Consider the following 5,000-nt stretch of genomic DNA (forward strand, 5'->3'; position numbering starts at 1 on the left):
TTACACACACACACACACACACACACACACTGGCACACTATTTGTATGGTTATTCCTATAGAGAGCTGACAATACAGCAGCATGAGGAGAAAACCTACACGCTCAATAGTTCGTCTGTAATCACAGCACAAATCTGCACTGTTTACAGTCAAATAGCAATGTCAACCACATACAATCAGATGCTATTCAAGGCCTTTAGAAAAGTCAAGTCAATAAAAGATACACACATACAAACACACACACTCACAAATACAATCACAAATAGACACACACAGAGAGACATGGTGATGAGTGGGTGGGTGTGTGAAGTGTCTGCTAGCTTTTTGGCTATTCTCTTGTTTGCTGTTGGGCGTCTAGGAGACTAGGGGAAGATAACAGTGTGTGTTTTGCTAAGGTGTTCGACTAATGTAGATGATACCTGTTGTGTATCTATAGAACAGAGACAAGTGTTTGTGTGTCTGGGGGGGGGGGGGGGGGGGGGGGTGTGTCTGCTAGCTTTTTGGCTATTCTCTTGCTTGCTGTTAGGCGTCTTGGAGTCAAGGGGAAGATAACAGTGTGTGTTTTGCATGTAGATGATACCTGTTGGGTATCTATAGAACAGAGACAAGTGTTTGTGCGTTTGTGTGTGTGTGTGTGTGTGTGGGGGGGGGGGGGGGGGCGTGTATAAGTCTGTGGGTCTGGATGTTGGTTGTACTATGTGTGTGTCTCTGTGTGTATGTGCACGCTCACGTGTAATTGCATGTGTGTGTGTGTGTGTGTGTGTGGTGTGGGTGTGTGCATACGCGTTTGTGCTAAGACAAATGATATTCTGCAGGGTGCAGAATACTGAGACAGGCCCAAATGGACATAGACACGTACACACACACATGCACACAGTTTCTCTCTCTCGCAGGGATCCTTTCACTTGTGTGTAGGAATGTTGATACATAGTTCGGTTGTTACAGTCATTGCTGCCAAGTTAAAAGCTAGTCTTGTGCGGCTAGTTTGCTAGAGAAGTGACACTGGGGAACAATAATAAGTGACAACCAGTAGACATGCTGGAGTCCAGACTCTAGGACCTTCATCCCACAAACCTGTCAAATGTTAGAAAATTAGCTTCGCTGTGTGCATACTGTGTGTATATATGTGTGTGTGTGTGTCATTAACAATCCTTACCATGTCAGATGTCAAAAAGGAACAGTTCAAACAAACTCACTCATCCGTAGTGATAGGCCCTTAGAGGGAAGGCCCAAGCACCGTCAGGGTTTGACCAGGGCTCCAAGAGCCTTATTAAGGTCAAGGTCCAGTGATCAGCAGACGCTTTTATCGAAAGCGACGCACATAGACGATATGCAGGCCGGGAAACAAACCCCTGGTTGGAATCACTTAGAAGGTGGCTATGCTAACCACTGTACCATCAGCATCAGCTTAGAGTTTCTGTTGCCAGTCATGGGTAAAGTTTTGGGAAACTGTGGTGCTGGTGTTGGCTGTTGACAGAGTGAGAAATTGAGAAAGACAGAGAGAGGGAGGGAGGGAGGGGTATGTGCCATCACAGCACTCCACGGACTGGTGTAACCTCGGTGAAATCACTGTTTTTATCATCACATTGTTTTTGGAAAGTGTGTGTGTGTGTGTGTGTGTGTGTGTGTGTGTGTGTGTGTGTGTGTGTGTTACACTGTCTAACTGTTTTTTTCTCCTCCTCCTCTTGCATGTGACCTCTGTGGGGAATGTGACTGCATACCTCACTCCTGACTGATTCTACTGCCCTCAGGTAAGACAAATATGTACCTTTATGACATTCCTTATCTCTCAGTCATGCACTCTCTCTCCCTCTCTCTTTCTCCCTCTCTCTCTCTCTTCCATCTCTTTCTGTTATGCACAGACACACACACACACACACACGCACAGACACACACACACACACACACACACACAGACAGATAGACACACACACATACACACACACACACACATACACACAGACACACACACACACACACACACACACACACACACACGCATATATATATAGAACAGTGTTAATCCCCTGAGTGCTCCGTGGGTCCCAGGAAGGCCTTGGGAACAGGAAATGACCTCATTTCAGTGTGTTTGACCCCTGACCCTGAGCCCAAACAACCCTCTTCCTGCTGTCACTAGACTCGACTCCTGACACAGACAAGTTATCATGTGTGCAGATACCATGCTCTCATTTATTCACACACACACACACACACACACACACACACACACACACACACACACACACACACACACACACACACACACACACAAACACACAAAACTGGTAGCCCTATATTCCCTTGTGGTAGGATAAGTCAGCTACTGACATAATGTCCTGTTGTGTCACGTGGTCACATGGTTGGTCTTTCTGTCAAGCGGGTTTCTAGTTATCTTTTCCATTTATCAGAAGCTCGTATCTGATTGACCGCAGACTTGTTATGACCTTAACCTATCCGTTTGCCAGAGCCTTTGTACTCCCCTGTACTATCTTGGTCTGTTTCAGTCCCTCCACATGTTTGTGTTGTCCTGTTGAGGTCTGTGTGGGTGTTTACCTGCTCCGGTGAGGGCAAGGCTAAGAGTGTGTCCTCTGTCTTCCGACGGGCCGGGCCGGGTTCGGCCAAATATTTAGAAATTATACTCGGGCTCGGGTCGGGGCTCAGACACATCAGCGCGATAAGGCATTGAACATTCCATATTTTAAATATCTTAATAAGTAGGTAAGTCAACGTGTCTGCTTCACATGATGCAGAAGTTTGTTTTTGAGAATAAAATAAATCACATTTAGGATAATCAGCCTTCTTCCTGTGTGTGGGAATTTGTTTATGTCCTAGCTGTGACAACCCGATTACAGGCGGCAGACCGGCATCATGGAAGAAGTAACTGTAAAAAGAAACTGTCATCTGGAGAGTTTAAAACAATACAAAACGAAGGGAAATCTACTGTATGGAGATATTTCTGCTTAGAAGTCAATGCAGATACTAATGAGGCTGTTGGATATGTCCAATGTGAGAAGTGTAAAGTTGGAATGAAATATGATAGTAAGCGGACGGGGAATTCCGCCCATTGACTCCGTCGGGCTCGGGTCGGGTTCGGACAAAATATTTGAATTGCTGTCGGGCTCGGGCCGGGCTCGGGCACTACTGTGTCGGACGTGAGCCAGGCTCTGAGAGAAAAATTCAGCCCGATCCACACTCTAGTGTGTGTGTGTGTGTGTGTGTGTGTGTGTGTGTGTGTGTACTACTCTTTTCTGTGATTTGCTGTTTCTTTGCAGTTTTATTGGCAGCTTCTCTGCTTGTGTTGGCAACATTACTGCCCTACCTTACAAAGGCCTGTTCTTAAAGTGTGTGTGTGTGTGTGTGTGTTTTGTAAAGCCCACTGAATCTCCTACCCCCCGCAGGAAGCACAAATGAGTCCTCTGGGATGAGTGGATATTCAATAAACACACATACCCAAACACCTACACACACACACACGTACTCATAAAAATGAGTGTAGCTTCTGTTTATGGTTATACTGGATCTGCTCCTTCATGGTTACCTAGGGAATACAAACTATAACATATGAGAAACATAGAGAGAAAAAAAGGAAAAGGAGGGAGAGAATGACAGAATGTGAGAGAGTGAAAGGATGAAAAGGTGAAAAATACACATGTTTATTTTGCCGTATTTGTTTTTTGTACTCTGTATTCAAACACTTCATGTAAACGTTTTGCCTAGGCAATGCGAGAAAAATGTCATACTAGTAAAGCTCAAGAACTTGAAGAGATGAAAAGAGAGGAGAAGATAATAGTAGAGAAGAGAAAAGAAGAGAAGAGAAGAGAAAATAAGAGAAGAGAAGAGATGAGAAGATAGGAGAAGAGAAGAGGAGAAGAGAAGAGAAGAGAAGAGAAGTTACCAAATTACTACATGGCTTTAGGCTAGGTTTTATGAACTGAGTATCATTTTCAGGTATGGCTTTTACTTATGGGAAGATTTGTATATGTCACGGGTCATACATTAATGATTATAGTTATGAAAGTTATAAAGTATTGAATTGTATTGACAGTAATTAAATAACATACACAGGCTCCAACAAACACCAACCTGTTAACACACCTATACAACAACAGCACAAAGACACACACTCGACACGAACATGCTCACGCACACTCGCACACGCACACGCACACACACGCACACATTCACAGGCGGACTGTATGTGCAACAGGTTGGGAGGCGTATGTCTCTTTGTGTTCTGTGACATGGATCTTCTCACCCTGGGGCCCTGTTGATTCTCTATTGTGTGTGAGAAGTTTGGATATTAGAGTGTGTGTGTGTGTGTGTGTGCGTGTGTGTATGTGCGTGCATGCGCGTGTGTGTGTGTGTGTGTGTGTGTGTGTGTGTGTGTGTTATTTAGTGGCTCTTTGTGTCCATCTGTTCTGTGCAGTAGCATCCAGCTGCTTGACCCACACCTCTGTAACTCACTCCTGATTGGCTAATCACTGCCAGGCCTAGAATAAGGAATCTGATTCCCACCAGAGCTCCTTTAAAACCTGAACTGGATCAGAGCTGACCTGGGATCAGGACTGGATCATCTCTCAGTGGAAGAGCTCAGAGCCTCTTTACGAGTCACACAAGTAGAGTGAAAGAAACTTTTGTTGTACTTTTGCTTTTTCAATCTCTTTTTGCTTTTTCTTCCTGAAGTAGTTCCTCTGCGGTTCAGAATGATCCCAGAAGGACATCTGTGTAGTGGGTGGAGTGGCTGCTGTCCGTGTTAGACTTCGCCTGGGTGGTCGGGGTGGGATTGTCAATGTATGTTTGTGTGTCTGTTATGTATATGGTATACAGTGTGACTGTGTGTGTGTGTGTGTGTGTGTGTGTGTGTGTGTGTGTGTGTGTGTGGTGTGTGTGTGTGTGTGTTCTTCATTTCTGTACACTCTGTAGACCACTAAGCACCTCTTACACTACAGTAGATTGTAAATGGGCTCCTGAGTATAGAGGGCACCTGCCTGACTACAACCA

The 5,000-nt window shown here is 44.9% G+C and overlaps 1 protein-coding gene across 2 annotated transcripts in view; it reads left to right on the top strand.

The window, feature by feature from the left end:
- The window catches only part of dab2ipb (DAB2 interacting protein b), a 165,329-nt gene that overhangs the window by 42,547 nt on the left and 117,782 nt on the right, over nt 1-5,000 (top strand). The gene's annotated exons all lie outside the window — the stretch shown is intronic.

This window comes from Clupea harengus, chromosome 12 (assembly GCF_900700415.2).
Source record: "Clupea harengus chromosome 12, Ch_v2.0.2, whole genome shotgun sequence".
NCBI lineage: Eukaryota > Metazoa > Chordata > Actinopteri > Clupeiformes > Clupeidae > Clupea > Clupea harengus.